The 13,449-nt window shown below is 44.6% G+C and overlaps 1 protein-coding gene and 1 long non-coding RNA gene across 11 annotated transcripts in view; one reads left to right on the forward strand and one right to left on the reverse strand.

Moving 5' to 3' along the window:
• CDK16 (cyclin dependent kinase 16) overlaps positions 1–6,593 on the reverse strand; it is a 61,880-nt gene extending 55,287 nt beyond the window's left edge. For 4 of the 6 annotated variants that reach the window (XM_083719261.1, XM_083719260.1, XM_083719258.1 and 1 more), the window contains exon 1: positions 6,414–6,560. The gene's annotated coding sequence lies outside the window, so the exon portion shown is untranslated. Of the gene's footprint in view, positions 1–6,413 lie in introns of all 6 variants that reach the window. The other 2 variants (XM_083719259.1, XM_083719256.1) reach the window with 1 other exon arrangement.
• A 32-nt stretch (positions 6,594–6,625) lies between these two features.
• Positions 6,626–12,705, forward strand: LOC310834520. 5 transcript variants are annotated; one of them, XR_014559274.1, is made up of 4 exons: positions 6,626–6,701; positions 6,869–6,969; positions 7,093–8,094; positions 12,351–12,705. It is a non-coding gene; the product is annotated as an uncharacterized lncRNA (long non-coding RNA). The 5 variants fall into 5 exon arrangements; XR_014559276.1 differs by lacking the exon at positions 6,626–6,701 and having other exon boundaries at positions 6,804–6,969; XR_014559277.1 differs by lacking the exon at positions 6,626–6,701 and having other exon boundaries at positions 6,804–6,969; positions 7,093–7,725; positions 12,073–12,705.
• Positions 12,706–13,449: the final 744 nt, after the last annotated feature.

Genomic DNA, 13,449 nt, shown 5'->3' on the forward strand with positions numbered 1-13,449 from the left:
AATGCACGTCTCATCCTGTGGAGCCTGTGGTTGGAGCATGTGTGCCTACAGCTCAGCACCAGATCCCCAGTCAACTCTGGGGAAGGGTCTTCTCATACCTGGGCAAGATGGAGGCAAGACAGCATATTAAGGCATCTCAGGGTCCCTCAGCCCTAACAGAGGGACAGGATAGAACTTCATGGGGATGGAAGCTTTTATGCAGCTGAAGCCAGGAGGAAGGCATCTGTTAGGATATTCTCCTATCAAGGCTCAGCAGATGACTCAATCAGGACTTGGATTAGAAAGGCTCCACCATGGATGGGCCACTCATCCTTGGGGTCAGCTGCCTGGGCTGCACAGGTCTTAGTTAAGCTTCAATACATCTGCATCCCAAGCCCATGAAGAGACATGGCACAAAGAATTGGCCTGTGAAATAGCTCTCCTTTTTTATTTTGGTTCTCTTGGCACTTTGGCAATGTGGGGCTATTAGGCTATCCTTGTCGAGGCTCAGATGGCTCTAAGCACGCCTTCCAGTTGTCAAGACTTTTGTTTAAAGAAACAACCATGAAATGAATCAGCACTGTTGAAATATCTGGTAGTCTGAGCAATTGGTCACCCATCTCTAAATCTAGAAAGCTTCTGAATAACTCAGCCAGGGTAAATAACAATCTAAGTAGTAACATCACTGTCAGAACTTGCAGCATAGCACTGGGAGAGTCTCAGAAGATAAACTTTGGTTTTTAGGTAGCCCTGGTGCATTTGGTAACTAGACCCTCTCAGGGACATGAAGATGTCCGCTCATGTTCAGTATGGATGGAGCAATCACTTGCCCCAAGGACTTTATTTCACTCTGACAAAAAATAGACCGCTCTATCACTGAATCTTGAGTCTTTATTCCTAGATCCTATGCAAGACAATGGCCAGCATTTTCACTGATGTATTATCAATTAAGACGGGGGGGGGGGGGGACATGTGGCCTTTCAAATGTTGATGGATTCCCATCGGGCCCCAAGCAGAGTGGGCAATGGGCAATGATGGGAGTGACAGTCCACTCCAGCAATACCTGGAAGGCCACCAGGTCCCCATGCCTGTAGGACACGGGTAGGAACACTAAGGCCCGGGGGGCCGAACGCAGCCCAGTCACCTTCTAAATCCGGCCCACAGACGGTCCGGGTATCAGCATGTTTTTAAATGAGTAGAATGTGTGCTTTTATTTAAAATGCATCTCTGGGTTATTTGTGGGGCACAGGAATTCATCCATTCGCCCTCCCCCCAAAAAATAATCCGGCCCCCCACAAGGTCTGAGGGACAGTGGACCGGCCCCTGCTGAAAAGGTTTGCTGACCCCTGCTGTAAGATGTCATTCATTTTATGTCTCCAAGGAGTAGTGTTAGAAACACAGAAATATAAGCTAATTTCCAAAAGGCACCTTGAACATGGGTTATGGTCGCCACAATGGAATGTCTATGTGCCCTTTTTTTGCAGTGGGGTTCTGTTCTTGTTGTTAAGCTGTCAAGAAGCACTCAACCCTGCTCAGACTTCCAACCTGAGATCCCCTCAGAGGAGAGCAAGAGGAACAGGAACTACCAGCAGATCTGCACCTTACCAGTAACCCTGAAGAACCAGTGGATCTGGATATCCCTGCCCTTGGACTGGAGGTCCACTCACCAGCTGCCTCGGTTTCCCCCCTTCATTTTCCCAAGAGCCACAGCAGCAGAGACAGCGAGTCAGGAAAGAGAGCCTTTTGGGGTGAACTCTGTACTGTGTGACCAGCAGTGGCATACAGACGGTATGGTGACGGCTCTTCAACTGGATACCTGCCTTTCGATGTGACTGAAGCCCAAGCCTGTCTACTTTCTGCAAGAAGTGCAGAGCTCTTCTCTCAGCAGATGTTTAGTAGTTGGCATAAAGCAATGGCATCTTTAAAAACAACAGGGCATTGCTCGTATCAAGCATGTGTGATTTAACAGTTTTAATGCACCCCGAGCACATGGACAAAGTAAGGTGGAAGCTGCACCAAGATAAAATTTATTGAGTCGTCTCCTCCTATCTGCTTTCTGGTTAAAGGACAGATCAGAGAACGCAAACTACTCATGCACACAAGCCAGATCTGGTCTCCAGAGACCCAATTTTAATCGTTGGTCTTGCTTTTTAAGTCTGTTAACAGCTCCACTTCCAACAAAAAGCAAGAGTCCCCACCTGTATTATATTTATTTCACTATTACATTGCCAGCTCATGCTCATTCTGGGATGGCAACAGAGGACAGGATAAGTTTCTTGAAGGGATCATGCAAGATGCATATTCATTCCACAGTTTCTCTTCCTCCATCCCCAGTCAAAAATCAAGGACATACCTGAAAGGCTCCCTCTTTCCTGACAAACCTTCCTGGGTGTCAAGCTCAGCAGAGCTGGCAGTTCTACCACTCTTTCTCTGTGGCAGCCCCTAAGGTGTGGCACCCCCTCCCCACAGAGGTCCACTGGGTGCCTTCCCTGTATAGTTTGCATCCTATGCTGAAGAAGCGCCTCTTTACCCTGTCCTTGGACATGTGTGGTATAGATTTTCAGGACTCACCCTCCTATGATTATTATTATTTGTTTTAAACTCTTTTGAATGTTATTTTTAAGTTACTGCAACCCACCCTGGGATCAAATAGTGAAGGGTGGGTCAGAAACCAAATAAATAAAAATAAACTAATAATGTCACCCCTGTGCCTGGGAAGGGATGTCAAGCATACTGACTACCTATGTCCAGAGAATATAGGGAGCCCCTGCTCTCAAGAATGCATCAGATGGCTTCCAAGCTGGGGCCATATTCATTTTGTGCCATGTAGGGCCCCAAATCCACTGTTACTCCAAAATAAACACTGAATGGCAAAAGGATCATGTGGCTTTGAAGCAGCCAAGAGCAGTCATGGGGAAACAAAAGTCAGTATATGCAACAAAGATTTTCTTAAAATCAGGACTGTTTGGGCTCAAAAGAAAGGTAAGATTATTCATCACAATTCTGTGCCAAGAAAAACCAGCATATGGTATGGAAATTAAGCCACTTTGCCTATAGTTGCTAATTTAACATAATTTATTCCCCTAGCCAGGGGGTGGGTCAAGAAGCTACATAAGGGCACTGAAACTCCTCCTTCCCAGGCCCATCTTCCCTATTTGGAGATTTTATTTATTATTACATTGTTCAAGCCTTTTTTTTTCAGACAGTGGGACCCAAAATGGGGGCAGACTAATGAAAGCTGAAACTACCAGGATCCTAAGCTTAGTGTTTGTGTGAGCTTGTGGGATAGCCAGGGCCCCTTCCTGGACACAGAAAGGGAAGCCAGGAAGATCAAGAGCCAAAAGAGCCCAGAATGTGCTTCACAACTGTACAGACTACAGCACAATCCTAACCAAGTTTACTCAGATGTAAGTCCCAATTAGTTTAATACTGCTTACTATCAAGCATGTGCACACAAGGACTGCAGCCTTACAGTGCAATCCTAACACATCTACTCAGATGTAAGCAACATTAACTTCAGTAGGACATGCTCCCAAGTAAATGTGTATAGGACTGCAGTTTAGTGACCGTGACACCACATGACACTCACAATGCAGTTAAAGAATAGCAAGGGGGTTCTAATTCTTATGAACGGCAGGGGTTCTAATCTAGTTTAGCAACTGAGGGCGTGCTACCAGGCCAGGGGGTGGAAAGATTACTCCAGGTTTGTTAACACAGAGTACAATCTGATAGGCAATACAGGTTTAAAAGTTCAAAATCCACTCACTAGGTAGCCTTGGGAAAGAGACTTATTTATTCACCATCCACACAGTGGGGAAATTCTCAAAAGATCACTGCAGAGGTGAATGAGAAACATCATCACACACTGAGACCCCCCGGGTGTAGGGCAGTATATAATTCTAATAATAATAATAATAATAATAATTTTAGAGCTATAGAAATAGCATAACATGATGAGCCAGGATATTAAATATTGGATATGGGAATGCAAGAGCCAGGACAAAACCCACACTCAACTGTGAAGTTCACCAAGTTGCCTTGCATTCAGCAGAGCCCAAACCATTGTCCTTGCTGGCAAAGGGAGATGGGAGCTGAAATCCAAAATATCTGGAGGGCAACAAATATTCACATTGGAGAAGACTCATCTTATGAACAAATCAGAAGAGAATAATAAAATACTCTGGTGTACAGAGCTACAGAAGTAACCCTTTCTTTTCTCTGTCACTTTCTTCTTTCTCTCTTCCTCTGAAATATACAAGCTGCCTTGCCTCTCTGCTTTTGGAGGCACATTTTGGGCACTTCACCTCATCTCTGCCTGTGCTGTATTGTGACCTGGCTTGTATGGGTTCACTTGGGGTTGGAAGTGGGTTTGTCCTGACTGGGGGCAAGGAGAGGGACTAAATGGCTTTTTATACCCATTCTGATTCTATTTTCAGTGGGTTCAGCAGTGAGGCAAACCAAGCTAAACAGCAGCTATACCTGAAAGACCAGATAAGAGCCATCTAAAGAATGGAGAATCTTTTTTCCAGTGGGTTAGGATCTAAGAAGACATCCAAAAAATGTAAAAACTCAGAGGGAGGGAGAAAAACTAGCTTCCTTTCACCAGTTGCAGCCACTCTGCTTTTCTTCCTTCTCCAAAGCAGCTCAGCAGCTAAGATGTTGTCATTGCAGCTCTCACTGCAGAACCCTGCGCCAGACCTGGCACCGGTGCCAACTCCACGGAGTGCCAAAAGCTGGTCACCAGGCCCAAGTTGGCAGTGAAATAAAAAAGGAGCAGTAGAACGGAGCACCTTAGCATAGATGCAAGCACCCATGTGTTTGGGGGAAGGTGGGTGTTCCCAATAAGTATGCCTGACACACACCTTCCTCACAAGAGAGCAGGCAAAAGGTTAGCAAGCAAATCCGGACAAGCCACCAAGCACAGTTGCTGCTAAGCTGTCAGCTCCAGCCGAGCACAGCAGAGGGTCAGGAAGGGAATGGCAGCCTTCTGGGGAACTCCTGGTTACAAGCATGAAGGCAAACAGAAAGGGGGGGAAACGAGAAAACCAGCCCCCCTCCCAGGGGCCTCTGCACCAAACATCTCCAGGGCTAATACTGCCAGCAGCTGCCCCAAAAGCCAATCCCTTCCCAGATAAGCCTGATCCCTGCCAACCTCACAGCATCATCACAGGACCCATTTGCCTACCAGTGCATCATTAGTCACACACAGACGCAGCGTAGCGTGAAGTGGGGAGGAGATGGAAGCGCCCCCCATGACATCATCAGGCTCACGAAGAGGTTGGTCTTCAAGTGGAAGGTGAGCAAAGGAACTTCCTCCCACCAGGAGCAGCTGGAATTCCTGAACAGAGAGCTAAGAATCCCCTACGGAGACTCCCTGTGGTTTCTCCTCCTACAGTCTCTCTTCTGCACCCCATTTCCTAGCCATGGTGCCCTGAGAACATGCTGAATCTGGGAGCATCCCCCATCCACCTCTTAAAGGCCAGGAGGGGAACACCACCTGCACTCCAATTTGGACGTGAGGGGGTGTGGGAAGGAGAAGAGGAAAACTTGGTCACTTGCACAAAGAAATGGCTCAAGCCAAGTAGCAGAGAAGCAACAAATCCTACAAGAGATACGCCTCCTTACATTTCCAGGTCCACAGTCAGAGTGAGGGAAGCAATTGGAAGCCAAGGGAATCTAGTGACAAGAGTCAACGTGAAAGCAAAGATCACCCAGCAAGTCCAAACAGAAAGAAACCACTCGTCCCTGAATCATGAGCCATGAGGCAAAGGAGAAGCGCCTCCTCAGAGCCCCCCCAAAGGTCCTTGCGAGGTCAGAGCCAGGCAAAAGCCTTGGGCCAGAAGGAAGAAGAGCGGGTGGGGAGCCTCCAGGGCACGGCAGTCAACGGGGAGCGGTGGGACTCAGTAGAGGAAAAGACTGCAACACCAAGGGGGAAGGAAGGTGCAGATGCTCAGAACTTCAGAACAATCCACCTCCCCCCCCCCCCCGATTTAAGCAGCAAGGAGTTTCGCCCAGTGGCAGAAGGGGCGAACCTCCCAGCTGAAGAGTATGGATCTCTGGGGGAAGATTAAGAAGGCGCCCCGAATTCGTGCATCTCCCTGAGGTCCGACGGGGAAAGGATCTGCTCCAAGCCTACTGAGGAGGGGCTAAGAAATACTGGGCGCAGTACTCGCTGGGGGGTGGAAGGAGAGAGTTCAAGGAGATCAATGCCGAGGGCAGAGATCGGCATCAGGGATTAAAGAAGCCGAACAGATCTATTGGGGGTGCGATGCCGGGCGAAATCACACGAGAAGTCAGAGCAGAAAGGGCCGAATGGCTTGAAAGCGAGCGCTCCCATCCCAAGGCAGCAGAGCTGGTCCCTCGGGAGACAGATTCCTAACAAGGGGTCAAAGGTCACGCTGGTGCCCCCCCCCCGTCCGACCCGCGTTTCTTACCTTGGCGGCGGCTACTGCGGGGGCGAGTCCCAGTAGTCCTCGGCCATGGCCGCCGGCCCGGGCCCCTCTGGACTGGGCACCCCTCAGCCGCCCATGGCCGCCCCGAGCCCGGGATCGCGCGGCTCCGCCCTCCCAGCTGCGCAGAACCAGCCCGGCCCGGCCGCCTCCCGCCCTGCGACTGGCCCGCGCCAACCCCGGGCAGGGCTTCGCTGGCGCCGCCCCTCGGGGCGTACCATTTCCCGGCCGGCGTCCTCGCCAGCGCCTCCCCATAATCCACGACCAAAGAAGGTGGGAGAAAGAATACACGGAGATTGATTTGTCTGGGAGAGAGCCCTTAAGAGCGTCCCCCCTCTGTATTCGATGTGGTAGAATCCCAGCCTGACCATTTCTGACATGTGTGAGGGGGGGGACTCGCTCTGTCTCCCCCACATTTCACCGAGTTCTGATTTTCCGAGGCACCCGAGACTGGAGTTAACTGGAATCTCTTCAGACCTGAAGAGGCGCTCAGGGCCGAATTTAAAGTTGTAGTATTCCAGGCGCCTCGCCGCTTGCAAAGGTACAGTCCGCGCCGCCTTTTCGCTCAGCTGCTCGCCCCCCCCCGCCCCTGACGAGGCGATATTATTTTTACTTTTCGAGGGGGGAGACGGATAGGTCAGCGATTTGGTTTATCTCTTTCCAGCAGCCTGTTAGTCAACGGAGAAAGAAAATCCCCGTCAACGCGCCTCTCCGGAGTCCGTGGATATGAGACTGTGGCTTTTCTGGGCCCGCAGCTGATCCAGCTGAATCTCGGCTCACTCCCCCTTCCCTAAATAATAAGCTCGCCCAAGCCGCTTTAGCACTGCAGAATGGTGGGCCGGTACCATTTTAGTAGCAGCGCTACGAGTGTTTGGGATACAATAAATCCAGTTAAAGCAAATAAAAGCCCGCTTGATTTCGATGGCGGGCGGGAAGAAAGCCTTCATTTCTGCCCCCCCTCCAGCGATTCAAATGGTTTGCTCTGCCTTCAAGCCACGAGCCGTTGGGCACGAACCGCAGAGCACGTGCTGGGGAGATTGTTGGAAAAAGGACTCCGCGCACAAATCATGTTTAAATACCAAATCCTCCCTAGAATCTTGTCAGTGAACGGGGAGCGGGGGAGGGAGAACGAGACGCTCTAAGATATTACCCCCTCCCTTTTGGTTGACAATGGTATAGCTTTCACAGTCCTCGGGCCGTTGGCTACTACCACCTCTCAAAATAGGGGGAGCCTCAGACTGTGGCCTTGCCTCTTTAGCAATAGGTACCTGATAGGTGGTGATGATACCTGGCTCAGGTAAACTTGTCCTTGCCCGCTATTTCTTATTCCAGCTCCAAGCTGGAGCCAAGTGGCGGTGGGCCTTGCTTTTGTTTTATCGAATTAGAATTTTACAAAATGAAAATCAGATGTTTTTCATCCACGTTTTGGAGGTGATACGGTTTATAATAGCTTTTAGAGAGAAATGCTACTTTTTCTATATAAAAAAGAAGAAAAAGCTAGAGCAGGATCTGACAAGAGAAGGGAGAAATGCAAACCAAACGATGTGATTTTTTTAAAAAAAGGAAAGCAACACAAAAGCAGACTAAAGAACAATAGGACGCAGGCAAATGAGGATAATATCCTGGTCACTTGGAAGTGTTCTGCCCAAAGGGGACCCTTTAAAAGGCAAGAGGCAAATGATGGCTTTTACTTATTTATTTAAAAATATTTATATACCACCATATTAAAAATCATAATGCTTTACAACAATATCAATATGTACTAAAACACTACACTAAACTTTAAAATCAGAGAACATCAGTTATTACAGAAAGATGATTTTTGAACTGCTTACATAAGCTTGGTGGCACAGACAGGTTTTCAGCAGACATTCACAGGTATAAACAGGAGGCACCTGCCCAATCTCTGCTGGCCGAGCGATGGGCGTTCCCACAGGACTGGGATGAGGGCACTAAGGCTCAGTTTCTTGTCGCCAACTTGGGGGAAGACCAATAACTTTTCTGAAGATGATCTCTCGGATTGAGCTGGGACATAAGGGTTCAGGTAGTCCCGAAGGGCTTTGTAAATTAAGAACAAGGTCTTTGCAGCTGGCTGCATAGGCGATAGACAGCCAGTGCAGATGTTTTAGCAACAGTTTAGCTATGTGCTCCCATCAGCAGTCTAGCCACCACATTCTGCGTCAACTAGAGCTTCTAGACTAGGTTCAAGGAGAATGCATTGCAGTAATCCAGTCTCAGTGCATGGACTATATTCCTGTCCAGGAACAACTGTAGCAGGTGAACCTGACAGACTCTGCCACAGAGGACACTTAGGCATCTAGTGACAGAGATGTATTTGGGAGTACCCAGAAGTTGCAGACCTGCTCCTTCCAAGGGAGTGCCACCCTGCTGAAAAGAGGCAATGCTGTGGGATGGGTCTTAATAGGTAGGAGAGGATATCTTAAATGCAGTTTATCTCTCCAGGCACCCACATGCACGGGTTCTTTTGCTTCCCAATCAAGAAGGAGGTCGTACATGCTGGATATAATTTTTCCTTTTGCTAGTATTAACTTCTCTTCCAATTTTGATATTTCTTTGGAGAATCCTTTTTGTCTATCCTTACCCAATCGTTCAGTAATTTGAAAACATTGGAGCCAATCATTTAAGTGCATTCAGATGTCTTCATTTTTTTTCAATTTTAATTTATCATCTTCCTCTTTTGTATGTTGCCCAAACATTTTTCTTTCTTTTCTTTTTTACTAATATTTTCTTAAGTTTTAGGAATAACAACAAGCAGAAAAAAGAAAAAAACACATAAACAAAAATATAAAGTTACAAAATACAAAAAATACATAACTTATAGAAAAAGCAAAAAAAGCAAAAAACAAAACACACTAAAAGGAAAAAGCAAAAATCCCTCTTTTTAATTTCTCATCTTCGATTCATTATTTTCCTGACTTCCTCACATCTCCCTTTTTTGTATCCCTTTTGAAAATTGATTCAGCAAATTCATAGCCAATTAATTTATCTATTATCAATCCAATCTTATTTTTAACCTTGTTGCTAGAACCCCTTCAGTTCATTTCAATGTCATCAACATTCAAAAATTTTACAATGTTTCTGTAAATAAGTTTTAAATTTCCTCCAATCTTCTTCCACCAACTCTTCTCCCTGGTCTCGGATTCTGCCAGTCATTTCCGCCATTTCCATGTAGTCCATTACTTGCATCTGCCATTCTTCCAGAGTGGGTAGGCCTTGTGTCTTCCAATGCTTTACGATGAGTATTCTTGCTGCTGCAGTAGCGTACATAAAGAAAGTTCTATCCTTCTTTGACACCAATTGGCCGACTATGCCCAGGAGAAAGGCCTCTGGTTTCTAAGGGAAAGTGTACTTAAGTACCTTCTTCAATTCATTATAGATCATCTCCCAGAAAGCCTTAATCCTTGGGCACGTCCACCAAAGGTGAAAGAATGTACCTTCAGTTTCTTTACATTTCCAGCATTTATTATCGGGCAAATGATAAGTTTTTGCAAGCTTGACTGGGGTCATGTACCACCTGTACATCATTTTCATAATATTCTCTCTTAGGGCATTGCATGCCGTAAATTTAATCCCGGTGGTCCACAACTTCTCCCAGTCAGCAAACATGATATTATAGCCTATATCTTGTGCCCATTTTATCATTGCCGATTTTACTGTTTCTTCCTCAGTGTTCCATTTCAGCAGCAAATTATACATTCTTGATAGAATCTTAGCATTGGGTTCTAGCAATTCTGTCTCTAACTTTGATCTTTCCACCTGGAAACCCACTTTTTATCCTGGTTAAAAACCTCTCTTATTTGAAAATAGTGTAACCAGTCTCGCACCTTCTCTTTAAGCTTCTCATAACTCTGCAATTTCAATTTGTCACCTTCCTGTTCTAAAATTTCCCAATATTTTGGCCACTTGGCCTCCATATTAAGTTTTTTCAAAGTTTTCGCTTCCATAGGTGAAAGCCACCTTGGGGTTTTACTCTCCAAAAAGTCTTTATATCTAACCCAGACATTAAACAATGCTTTCCTGACAATATGGTTTTTAAATGCCTTATGCGCTTTTACCTTGCCATACCACAAGTATGCATGCCACCCAAATACATTATCATACCCCTCAAGATCTAAAACATCTGTGTTTTCAAGAAGTAGCCATTCCTTCAGCCAGCAGAAAGCTGCTGATTCATAATAGAGTTTCAAGTCTGGCAGGGCAACGCCCCCCCTAACTTTAGCATCTGTAAGCATCTTATATTTTATTCTGGGCTTTTTGCCCTGCCAGACTAATCTAGATATATCTCTCTGCCACTTCTTAAAACAATCCATCTTGTCAATAATTTGCAGTGATTGAAATAAAAATAACATTCTCGGCAGTACATTCATCTTCAAACATTTTTCTTTTTTCTTCACAGTCATGGCTTCTCCCGGTGAGGTCCACCAGGGAGTTTTTGGTTTTACAAGTCTATATTTAAGCCATATTTTGTACAATGATTTTGGAATTATATGGTCTAAGAATCCCCTGTGCACCTTTACCTCATCATATACCAGATAGGCATGCCAACCAAAACACGTACCTACACCTTCTAGATCCAACAGATCTTTATCTTTTAAGATCATCCATTCTCTGATCCAAGTTAGAGCTGTCGCTGCATGATACAACTCCAAATCAGGCAAAGCCAAGCCCCCCCCCCCTTTATTTCTGTCTATAATAATTTTATGCTTTATTCTGGGCTTTTTCCCTTTCCATATGAATTTTGCTATGTCTTTCCTCCAATTTTTAAAACAATCCATACCTCCCAGAATAGGTATCATTTGGAATAGAAAAATCATTCTAGGTAGGATGTTCATTTTTACTACCAATATTTTGCCCCAGAAGGAGAGATGAAGCTTGCTCCAGATTTCTAAATTAATTTTCACGTCATTCCACATTTTGACATAATTGTCCTGAAGCAGATTAATGTTAATCAGATGCCTAGGTATTTCACTTTTTTCTTTATTTCCAATCCCGTAGTTTCCTGTAATTCTTTTTGTTCATCTATTCCCATGTTTTCACCTAACAAGTTTATTTCCTTATAATTGATTTTAAAGCCAGCTAATTGTCCAAATTCGTTAATAGATTCTATTGCTTTTGGGATACAATCCTTAGGGTTTTCTGTTGTTATTAGTAAATCACCTGCAAGAAGAAGAAGAAGAGTTTGGATTTGATATCCCGCTTTATCACTACCCGAAGGAGTCTCAAAGCGGCTAACATTCTCCTTTCCGTTCCTCCCCCACAACAAACACTCTGTGAGGTGAGTGAGGCTGAGAGACTTCAGAGAAGTGTGACTAGCCCAAGGTCACCCAGCAGCTGCATGTGGAGGAGCGGAGACATGAACTGCAAAAGCTCTTATTTTATAATTCCCCCCACTACAATCCCTTTTATTATTTCCTCTTTTCTGATCTTATTCATTAAAATTTCCAATGCCAAAATAAATAATAATGGGGACAGAGGGCATCCCTATCTTGTTCCTTTTGAAATTTCAATATTTCCTGAGATCATACCATTTATTATCAGTCTATCCCTTTGTTTATGATATATTGCTTCAATACATTTTTCAATTTTTTTCTTCCATACCCATTAAATTAATCTGTTTCTTTAGGAAATACCAGGATGCATTATCAAAAGCTTTTTCTGAGTCCACGAACATCAGAGCCGCTATTTAACAATTCTAAATTCAAGATATTCTAATATGTTAATAATGTTCCTGATGTTATTCTGTATTTGTTTTCCTGGTAAGTAGCTGGCCTGATTTTCATGAATTATAGCTTTCAATATATGTTTGAGTCTTTCTGCCAATATGTCAGCAAATAACTTATAGTCACAATTTAATAGATATATTGACTTTTACCCACTTTTCTCTTTTCCATCTCATTGCAGTGAGGCTATAGAAGTCCTGAAGACAGTAATGGACTGGATGTGGGTAAACAAACTGAATATTAATTCAGACAAGACAAATGTTAGTAGAGCTAACCTTGGAACAGAGGTTCAACCAGTATTGGGTGGGAATAACACTCCCCTTGCAAATGCAGATTTGTAGCATGGGGATTTTGCTGAACTTGGATATTTAGGTATCTACTGTGGCCAACTATTGTATTTATTGTTGGAAAATTCTTTTTTAAAATTGTGCTTATTATTTCAACGTACCTTGTTAGCTGCCATGGGCTCATTGAGGAAAGGTGGGGTATAAATGTTTTAAATACAGTACATAAATAAATAAATAGCAGAATCCTTACTGTTCTTTATTTTTCTGCTAGGGAATGAAACCTTTAGAATTTTAACCCATAAGCTGAATGGGGATGTTCTTATTTTGACCTGTCAAAATATGTCTGCCTTCTTGGTAAGCACTTGCAAAATTGTCCTAATACACTCAGGATCTTTGCACTGTCAACAACAAGCAAATTAAATGAGAGGCAAACAGGGAACAGATGGAGAAAGTATTTTGTTTTATATTTGATGTGGGGTTTTTTACTTCCTAGTAGCAAGCTTGCTGTTACGAATCCTCTGCCAAGATTGTAAGCTGTAAATAGTTCAGTGATAGTGAATTATAAAAAGGCTTCTGGTGGCATCATGAGTCCGCTCTGTGACTAACACACACGTTCATAAAGTCCTGTGGGTTCTCACTTTGGAGGTCAGGCCAGAGGACATAGTGAATAATCTCTCTCTTTCTCTCGCTTTTTATAGCCAAACACAAGGGAAATGGCTTAATATTAGATTCTGACAGGCCCTGGGACTGTATTTTCATCCAGCCATCCAGCCTCAAACTACACAGCAATTGTATCAAGGGACAAAGGCTCTTGTAAAGCCACACATGCAATGAGTCACCCAAAATCACTCTAGACTTCACCCAATAAAAAATTAATCAAGGCAAACACTCAGTTACACATCACAAACCAAATTTAAATGGTCCTGTTATTTTCTATAGACTGTGCACTGAAAAAATTATACCAGATTACATATTTCAAAGGAAACCATTAGC

The sequence above is a fragment of the Podarcis gaigeae genome (assembly GCF_964106915.1).
Source record: "Podarcis gaigeae genome assembly, chromosome: 17".
NCBI lineage: Eukaryota > Metazoa > Chordata > Lepidosauria > Squamata > Lacertidae > Podarcis > Podarcis gaigeae.